Raw genomic sequence first — 10982 nt, 5'->3', positions numbered from 1 at the left:
TTGTGAGCTTCCAAATGAACCCTTATTTTAGAGAACTAGGTCCATTCAGAATTTTGATTTTGCTTAGCCCTCGCAAGTCCATTGACATCCCTAATTCTTAGCATGTTCCTAGTTCTCCACCAATGTTTCAAATGTGTAGCATACTTGAACCATGCAAAAGCTAGGCCATCATGATGATCTAGCGTGAAAATTAGGCAAATCTACGACATTCGAAATCGAATGCTCAATTGACTCCAAAAACACTCAAAATCCTAATTTAATTAGTTGGGGAGCTCTCTCATACCCTCCAAAACTAAGTCCATTGCAAAATCAACTGATGGGGACATCATGCGCACGCGCACACCCCTCACCCTACGAACGTACTCAAGGAGGAGGAAGGCCCCACTATTGATCTGGATTGACGACGACATCTATTGAGGACCTCTTAGTTAAGGGGCCATGCTATGGAGCATTAGAGTGGACCCGATCATCATAGGGATTACACCATTGGATCTCATGATCGTGGCCCATTACCCTAAATGATTTAGGATTTTGAGTTTTGGTTATTATCATTATTAAAAACATTATGAACGGTTTTGATTGCATTGATTAGTTGTTATTTTTGTTACTTCGTCTCTAAGTAATAGTGTGCGCATATGTCGCGACTTTTGGGGTTTGGGGTTTTCTTATAAATAAGCAACTGATACCTGTACGTTATCTGAAACTAAGTAGAACTAGAACTAGACTAAGATGTGATCTAAACCAAATAGAATTTAAGAAATAATTGTGAAAGAATTATCTAAGACTTTAAGGAATTCAGAGAAAGGGAACTAGGGATTCAGAGGATCCACTTGTAGAGATTAGGGAGACCTTGTGCCGGGATCACAAATTATGGAAATTTACTGAACTGCCATTGATATAGGTTGCAAGAGATGAAAGGTGTATGAATTAGAATGGATTCCATCACTAAACCATGCCCAGGAGACAAAGCAAACAACAGAATTAATCTAATTATCAATCAATCAACATGCCATGAAGGTCAGGAAGGTACTGTCATCCTACCATGCCCATGGGACAATGATGAACAACAGGGCTTCCTGACTTCGTAAATGTAAAAAGAAGAAAGAAATATTCAAAGCCATTGCAAGCCCATTGTAATTTTAGTCACAACATGCCATTAAAACTAAAAATATTTCTATAAAATTAAATCAAAGATAATCTCTTCAATCTAATCAAAGGGCACCAGCAATATCTCTCCCATCAGGCTACAAGCTTCACCCCTTAGCCCTAGCTGAGAGGTTTAGCCACTCATGATTGGCCTAAACCCAAAACAAATAGAAAGGAAAAGAAAATGAAAAAGAGAATAAAATGAAGAAAAATTCCTTATCTTTTCTCTCTCATCCTCTCTCCCTGTCTTCTTTTCTTCTGTCTGTCCTCCAATCCTCAAAACGCTGCCAGCCTTTCCACGTCCCTGTCTTTCTCCTAAGCCGTGTCCACGTCCCTGTCTTGTCTCTCTCACGTTCGCAGCCTCCTCCTTCAATCGTCCAAACCAAGACCAGATCACCCCTCCCTCTCTCTATTTTCTTGCTTATATAAGAATAGGAGAGTCGGAGCTGGGGCTGTCGAAACGTGCGTCAGACCTTTCGCAGCAAGGACTTGCGTATCTCTGTTTAGCGCAGCGAAAAAGAAAAACGCAAGAGCATCTACGTTTGGTCTGAATTTGATCTGCTAACTGCCCAACTCTTTCGAAACTGGCTTCTTGGTTGGGGTCAGGACCTCCTTTCTATACTTTTGGACGGTCCAGATCATGCATCCGACCACCACCATGGACGCCCAATGGCCCACAACGGCCGGATTTCACGGACGCGTAACCGACACAAGCAGCTGCGCTGTGATGCTCGGTGGGCCCCATATTACGGTCGACAGAGAAATCCACTCCGTCCATTAGCTGCCTAGTGGAATCTTGGCCTGGGAAATCAAGTTTTTGATCTGATATTGTTGCGACCCAAAGAATTAAATCAGCTGCATCTGCTTTGAACGTTTTAAAACAATCTCCTTATGACCTCTGTAGCGGACACGTACGTATGTATGGTTGCCCACGGTCAACGTGGATTTGACTTTTTCGATATCCTCTGCATGATGGACGGATTGGATCATTCGTCTGGATGATGAAAGTGGGCCGCTGATGGAGCAGCGGACGGACCGTGTGCGAAAGGAAACAGAGCTTCCGTCTCTGTTTAGGAAACCGACTGGTGCGGTCAAACGTTGTTTGACCGCTTGTTCTGGTGCAGTGCACTGCAAGTGCACTTGCTGCAGTGCTCGTGCAGCACTCGTGTGGCCCCTCAATGATGGTTATGCAAAATCCAATCCGTCCATCCCCTTTATCATCTCATTTAAACAGTTGATACCAAAATTGAGGCATATCCAGATATCGTGCGGGCCCCAAATCAGAGTTTTATGGTCTTATCTATCCGTCGGGCCACTTCCACAATGATCCAATGGGTGAGATTTGACTTGTACGGTTAGTTTAAGGTCCTCAGGCCGTGTATGAAGTTTCGGACTGAACAGATGGTGGAAACCCTGTGATCTTGCGTTCTGGCTGACTTCCAGGCCACTTGAGCTTCAGTTTCTCGATTTTCTAGAATCTCTGGCGTGAAAATTTGCCGATCTTGGTCCCCTGGGGTCCATCCCATGCTTTGGTGTCATCAGAGCGTTAAATCAATGCTTTTAGTATCCTTTTCCAGTCCAAGCTCGTAAACACACCCTGCATTACAAACACGATTAAATCAGTCCGATAAACAGAGTATCATGTGTGTAAATCTATGCAACAACTGGGCCGATATGCAATATTTGACCCTCAACACAACCCCCAACCAGCATTTTGCTAGTCCCGAGCAAAGTATGCGAAAAATAAGTTGAGAATTACAGAACAATTTATAAACTCGAGTGATTTTTGCAGAGTAATCCAGATATGAGAATTTTTAGATTCATGACTGTTGGATATTACTTTCTCCTAGACTCCAGCGCACGGTAAACTTCATAATCAAGTTCAAAGTATTATTCCATTAATTAGAAAAATTCTAACCATTGAGATCTATGAATGTATAGTCTAATCTCGACTTGTTAATATTAAGATTCACCTCGATATTTAAGGATATCATTGGTAACAATTAAGAGAATTCATGATAACTCAACTTGGCTTACACATTATCTTTTTATTCTTTTAATTTTTGACTTTTCCATTGAAAGTAATGTCAAGAAGGGGAATCAAATCCTTACCTATAGGGAGCAATCCTAAGGTAAAGACTGTACACCCAACTTGTTCACATATCATTCATGGGGAATTAAATCTACACCTATAGGGAGCAAACCTATGGTGTAGACCATTCGCCTAATCCTTTCAATTTTCCAAGTTGGTTCCTTTCATGTTTAGTGATTACTAAGTTAATCCTTTAATATCGAACTGAAACCTTAATATGCAAGCGAGATGTGTCCTGCGGATTTATGACTCAATCAATGTTTACAAATTCTAATAATGGATTAACAATTCAAACTTAGCTCTGAAATTTGATAGATGACTGAATCCAAGAGTCATAAAGTACCAACATCACGCATCTTGTAGTTCTAAATCCAAGATGGCCGTTAAAATCGCTTCGAATTCATATGAAATTCTAGAAAAAAATTTTTTTTTTTTAAAAATTTTCACAATCTCTGCTCATGACTAGGAACATACTGATTAGGAAGCCTAATCTCCCACCCCCAACCTAAAATCTACATTGTCCTCAATGTAAAAGAAATAAGCATGCAATGCACATGGGACAAAATGAGTAAATGAGAAGTAATGGGAAGATAGTACCTGGATGATGCATAGAGAGACACTTTTCAAGAGATCACAGCCTGGGCACCGATCAGCACGAGAGAAAAGGCAACAAAATTGACACAAAATAAAATCCTACCTATACCACTTTCGTAGGTGCTCTCGATTGCATTTAGCGTATGCAACAAGCCTTTAAACCCCTAGGTTTCCCCTAGCGGACGAGTTGTAGTCTCGTGAGGGTTTGCAGTAATGTTACCCACAAACATTGAACTAACTAATGATAAAAACGACATGAGATGAAGAGCTGGGTTGCCTCCCAGGAGCGCTAAGTTTATCGTCTTCAGCCGGACAAATAAAGCAACTACTCTAGTCCTAAAAAAAAAAAAAAAAAACAGGAAACCTACCTCTACCTCCATCAGACTAGGAGATCAATCCTGGTAAACAGGATCAGTCAGAGGCATGGACATGTCCTCTGAATCAAATTTCTCGACAAATGGTTTCAATCGATGGCCATTGACTTTAAACTCCTTGCCATTGTCGGGATCTCTTATCTCAACGGCCCCATGAGGAAAAACAGTAACAACAATGTAAGGGCCGGTCCAACGAGATCGAAGCTTACCCGGAAAGAGATGTAATCGAGAATTGTACAAAAGGACCTTCTGACCAGGCGTGAATGATTTTCGCAAAATGTGTTGGTCATGAAATGCTTTCATCTTGTCCTTGTAAATTCTCGAATTATCGTACGCATCATTCCGGATTTCTTCAAGTTCATTCAATTGAAGTTTGCGTAGCGAGCCAGCGTTGTCCAGATTGAAATTAAGATTTTTGATCACCCAGTACGCTTTATGTTTCAACTCCACAGGCAAGTGACAAACTTTTCCATAAACAAGTCTAAAGGGAGACATTCCAATAGGGGTTTTAAAGGCAGTACGGTATGCCCATAAGGCATCGGTCAATCGGATTGACCAATCCTTACGATCAGGGTTAACCATTTTTCCAAAATGTGTTTGATCTCCCTATAGGAAATCTCAGCTTGTCCACTTTTCTGAGGATGGTATGGGGTGCTCACCTTATGAGAGATACCGTATTTCTTCATTAAGCTCTCGAATGGTCTATTACAAAAGTGTGAGCCCCCATCACTAATGATGGCTCGAGGCGTTCTGAATCGAGAAAGGATGTTCTCTTTCAGAATTTAATGACCGTGCGATGGTCATTCTTTCGACACTAATCGCTTTAACCCATTTAGTGACATAATCCACGCGAGCAAAATATACAGATTTCCAAACGATTGGGGAATGGTCCCATGAAATCGATGCCCGCAATCAAATGCTTCAATGATAAGGATGGGATTCAAAGGCATCATATTTCGACGGACAATGCTCCCAATTTCGACAACGCTCACAAGCTTTGCACAACTCATGAGTGTCCCTAACATAGTGGGCCGATAAAAGCCACACTGCAGAATCTTGGTCGTGGTCTTTTTAGCAGAAAAGTGACCACCACAGCCTGAGTGACAGAAGGAGATGACGCTCCGATGCTCATCGTTTGGTACACATCTCCTTAGAATTTGGTCCGGCAATATTTAAATAAGTAAGGATCATCCAGAAAAAGTTGCGCACCTCGGTGAAAAATTTCTTCTTATCTTGCGAGTCCAACTATGTCGGTATGGCACTGTAGCAAGATAATTAGCAATATCGCGAACCAAGGTGAATGGGAGACTCAGAACGTTCATCGGGGAACATGTCATTGATATGGGTCACCTCAAGGGAATCAGAGGTATTAAGGCGAGAAAGGTGATCGACCACTACGTTCTCTACTCCCTTTTATCTTTAATTTCTAAATCAAATTTTTGGAGTAGAAGGATCCATCTTATCAAGCGAAGCTTAGAATTATTCTTAGAAAGAAGATACTTGAGTGCCGCATGATTTATATAGATAATGATCTTGGATCCGTTCAAGTAGGACCTAAATTTGTCTAAGGCGAATACTACAGCTAAGAGTTCCTTTTCCGTAGTCGAGTAGTTCACTTGGGCAGATTTAGAGTCTACTTGCGTAGTGAATGACGTAGGGCTTCTTGTCTTTTCTCCGGCCTAGACCGCCCCAAGAGCATAATCGAAGCGTCGCACATAAGCTCAAAAGGAAGGTTCCAATGGGTGGTCGCATGATAGGTGCGGTGGTTAATGTGCCTTTAAGCTTGGTGAAAGCTTCCTGGCATTGCTCGATCCACTCATACGGAACATCCTTTTGAAGAAGATTACATAATGGACGAGAGAGGAGACTAAAGTCCTTTATGAATCGCTGTAAAATCCTGCGTGTCCTAAGAAGGATCGCACGTCTCGATGTTCTTGGGTGGAGGTAGGTTAGAGATAAGATCGATTTTTGCCTTATCTACCTCGATTCCTTTGGACGAGATGATATGCCCAAGGACAATTCCCTTGAACCATGAAATGGCACTTCTCCCAATTAAGTACAGTTCTTTTCTTCACATCTTTTCAAAAACACATTTAAGACTTTCCAAGCACTTCCTGAAAGATGGACCGAAAACTGAGAAATCGTCCATGAAGACCTCTAGATATTGCCCCACCATATCGTAAAAGATACTAAGCATACATCGAAAGGTGGCAGGGGCATTACATAGTCCGAATGGCATCCTTCGATAGCAAAGGTGCCGTAGGGACATGTAAATGTGGTCTTTTCCTCGGTCTTCGGGGCTATCTCTATCTGGTTATAGCCAAATACTTATCAAGGAAGCAGTAATAGGAATGACCAGCTAACCTTTCCAGGATCTGATCAATGAATGGTAAAGGGAAGTGGTCTTTCCTTGTGACGGTATTCAACTTCCTGTAGTCAATGCACATTCTCCAACCAGTAGTGACTCTAGTTGGCACGAGTTCATTATTAGCATTGGCTACGATGGTGATTCCGGACTTCTTAGGAACCACTTGAGTTGGACTCACCCATTGACTATCAGATATAGGGTATATAATACCCACATCCAATAGTTTAAGAACCTCGGCCTTAACCACTTCCTTCATGTTGGGATTTAGTCTACGTTGTGGTTGCCGAGCGGTTTTTGCATTATCCTCAAGGTATATGTGATGAGTACAAATCGAGGGATCGATTCCTTTGAGGTCCGCTATCGTCCATCCCAGGGCTCCTTTATGCTCAATGAGAGTAGATATAAGCATACTCTCCTGTTCTTTCTCCAGGTGGGCAGAGATCACCACCGGGTATGTCTCATCTTGACCCAAATATGCATATTTCAAATCAGAGGGCAAAGGTTTTAGGTCAAGCTTCGGCGGCTTGAGGTTAGACGGTAGAGGCACTACATCAGTTTGTGGTAATTCTTCAAATTGTGGCCTCCATCGGTTAACTTCAAGTACCGGTGCAGTTTCAAGCTAGGCGCACGTCTCCCTAATCATGTCATCATCAAAGTCATGGGAGTGGGCCGGGCACATCTCTAGATGGTCAGAGGATAAGGTTGGAGGTGTCGTATCTTCCACGAAAGAGTCAATCATGTTAATGTCGTGGAAATCGTCATCATCCTCTCAGTTGCCGCCGTTATTGAAAAAAATGTTTGACTCCAATGTCAAATTTCCAAAAGACATAGTCATGATACCATTCCTACAATTGATAATTGCATTTGACGTGGCAAGGAATGGGCGACCAAGAATGACGGGAATCGAGTGCTCATGTTATTGATGGGTTCGGTGTCCAGGATGATAAAGTCTACAGGATAGTAAAATCTATCAACTTGGACCAACACATCCTCAATTATCCCTCTTGGTACACGAACGAGCAATCTGCAAGTTGTAGTGTGGTTAGGGTGGGTTTTAATTCACCCAAACCTAATTATTTGTATACCGAGTAGGGAATCAGATTGACGCTCGCTCCTAAGTCAAGAAGTGCGTGATCAATTCGATGATTCCCGATTACACATGATATGGTTGGGCTACCGGGATCCTTGAATTTCTGCGGCACGTCTTGCTTCAGGATGGCACTCACTTTCTCAGTCAAGAAGATTTTCTTTTGAATAATTTTCCGTCGCTTGGTCGTGCATAAGTCTTTTAGGAATTTGGCATATGAAGGTATCTGTTTAACGACATCAAGTAGAGGAATGTTGACTTTCACTTGTTTCAACAACTCTAGGATATCCCGAGAGTTAGAGAGAGGTTTTGGTGAAACCAACCGTTGGGGGAATGGAGCAACTGGCTTCTCTAAAAGTTCCGGTTCCACTTTTTGTGGGACATCACTGGATCCATCATTGTTGTCCTCTTTTGGTTCTTGAGGCTTTTCGGGCCTAACCGGAAGAGTTTTATCAATGATCTTCCCACTCCTAAGAGTGGTGATGGATTTAGCATGTCCCATCTGATTTGAAGAGTTGGAATCATTAATGTCGTACTGCAGTTTAGGATTGGGGAGAGGTTGTGCAGGAAGCATCCCCTTTTCTATAACCGTCATACGAGAATCTATTTTTTGCATGAAATCTGTGATTCCCGCATTGCTTGAGCCGGCTCTTGTATGGGATTTTGAACCGGTTCCCCTTGAGGTTTCACTTGATTTGGATTTTGATTGAAGAAACCTGGAGGCGTCGCCGTTTGTCCATTCCTCCAACTAAAGTTTGGATGATTTTTTCAGCCAGGATTGTATGTGTTGGAGTTAGGTCCAAAAGGTCTTTGATAGTTATTTACGGCATTGGCTTGTTCATTCAACACTCCTCGAAATGCGGGTATTGTAGGACAATTTTCAGTTGTGTGAATGTTGCAATCACAGATGCCGCAAACAATTTCATTGACCTTATCCTTCTTTCCTTCCATGGCCTCAACTTTCCTTATGAGCGTAGTCACTTTACACTTGAGATCATCCTCTTCTTTCAAGAGATATAATCCACCCTTCTCCTTTAATTGAGTTGGCCTAGACGTGGTGTTCGACTTTGGGTAATAGTCCCAAGATTGTGTCTTTTCACAAACTATCGAGGTAGTCCCATACCTCGTCGATATCTTTATTAATGAACTCTCCATTACACATTGTCTCGACCATTTGGCGCATGGAAGATGTCAGTCCATCATAGAAAAAATTTGTAATGCGCCACGTTTCAAATCCGTGTTGTGGGCATGAACTGACCAAATCTTTGAACCTTTCCCAACATTGAAAGAATGTTTCATCTTCCTTTTGGGCAAAGTTCATGATCGCTTTTCTGAGGGTAATCGTTTTATGATGTGGGAAGAATTTTTTTATGAATTCCCTCTGCATATCGTTCCATGTGCCAATGGATCTAGGACGCAGTGAATGTAACCACGTCTTAGCTTTCTCTTTTAAGGAAAAAGGAAAGAGTTTCAGCCTAATTGTATCCTCAGATACATTAGGAAAACATAATGTAGCTATTATCTCATCGAACTCTTTCAATGTAAATATGGACTTTCAGATTCAAGTCCATGGAATTTGGGAAGGAGTTGGATAACTCCTGGCTTGATGTCCATTTGTCCTGTGTTTTCAGGAAAAATCATGCATGAGGGCGTACTCACTCCCGCCGGTTGTAGAAAATCTCGTAAAGTACGGGGCGGGGGTGCCTGTTGCACCTCATTCTCATCTTGGGTATCCTCCACCCTGGGTGGGAGTAGAGGAGGTTGGTCTTCAGCCATAACTTCACTTAACTCAGGGGATTTCGAGTGGTGTCTAGTCCTGCGATGGATAGTCAACCCCTCAACCAATCCTCCTTCAGTCAAGAGACGTCGAGTGTCGTCACGGGCCCACTTGGGCATGAAAACACTCGCAGCCCTCGATTAAAAACCTAATCCTAAGAAAGGAAAAGAAAATCTAGAAAGAAAGAGAGAGTTGGAAAGAAATTACCAAATTGGAGTCCTAAGTTAAAAACCTGCAAAATAAAACAAAAATAAGTTAGATTCCTAAAAAGAGAAGAAAAATAACAGTAAATTAATTTCTAAAAGAAGGAATTCTTAAAAGAAAGTGGAAATTTCTAAAGTAAATTAGGAAAGATCTAAACTAGAGAGTAGATTATTAAAAGAGAACTGAAAGATAGGGAGTAGGGAAAGAGCTTACCAAATTAGAAATTTCTATCTTAAAGGCCTACAAAATAAGAAGGTTAGTTCCTAAAAAATATTCTAAAACAAATTAGGAAAATAAATTAGATTCTAAAAGTGCTAGAATTAGAAAATTTCTAAAATTTAAACCCTAATTCTAAAAATATGAAAAAGTAGAGAGATTAGGAAGGAATTACCAATTGAGAAACTTATGTCTAGATCCTATAAAATAGGAAACAAGTTAGTTTTGAACTCAAATAGAAATAAATAAATAAAACTAAGGTTAGTAAAATTCTAATCTTAAACTAATCCTACAACCAATTAATTTCAGAAAATCGTAACCGTCAGTCCCCGGCGCCAAAAACTTGTTCACTCCCCAAGTGCAGGGTTGTGATGTAGTAATAAACTCGGTAAGACCGAGGTCGAATCCACAGGGACTGATACCTGTACGTTATCTGAAACCAAGTAGAACTAGAACTAGACTAAGATGTGATCTAAACCAAATAGAATTTAAGAAATAATTGTGGAAGAATTATCTAAGACTTTAAGGAATTCAGAGAAAGTAAGCTAGGGATTCAGAGGATCCACTTGTAGAGATTAGGGAGACCTTGTGCCAGGATCACAAATTATGGAAATTTACTGAACTGCCATTGATATAGGTTGCAAGAGATGAAAGGTGTATGAATTAGAATGGATTCCATCACTAAACCATGCCCAGGAGACAAAGCAAACAACAGAATTAATCTAATTATCAATCAATCAACATGCCATGAAGGTCAGGAAGGTACTGTCATCCTACCATGCCCATGGGACAATGATGAACAACAGGGCTTCCTGACTTCGTAAATGTAAAAAGAAGAAAGAAATATTCAAAGCCATTGCAAGCCCATTGTAATTTTAGTCACAACATGCCATTAAAACTAAAAATATTTCTATAAAATTAAATCAAAGATAATCTCTTCAATCTAATCAAAGGGCACCAGCAATATCTCTCCCATCAGGCTACAAGCTTCACCCCTTAGCCCTAGCTGAGAGGTTTAGCCACTCATGATTGGCCTAAACCCAAAACAAATAGAAAGGAAAAGAAAATGAAAAAGAGAATAAAATGAAGAAAAATTCCTTATCTTTTCTCTCTCATCCTCTCTC

General features: G+C 41.1%; 1 non-coding gene across 1 annotated transcript; it reads left to right on the top strand.

Moving 5' to 3' along the window:
- The first annotated feature begins 8893 nt into the window (after positions 1–8893).
- On the top strand, positions 8894–9000 carry LOC131244960 (small nucleolar RNA R71). Its single transcript, XR_009170727.1, has one exon. It is a non-coding gene; the product is annotated as a small nucleolar RNA R71 (small nucleolar RNA).
- The last annotated feature ends 1982 nt before the right edge of the window (positions 9001–10982 follow it).

This window comes from Magnolia sinica, chromosome 4 (assembly GCF_029962835.1).
Source record: "Magnolia sinica isolate HGM2019 chromosome 4, MsV1, whole genome shotgun sequence".
Taxonomy (NCBI): Eukaryota; Viridiplantae; Streptophyta; class Magnoliopsida; order Magnoliales; family Magnoliaceae; genus Magnolia; species Magnolia sinica.
This window is presented reverse-complemented; position numbering and strand designations above follow the sequence as displayed.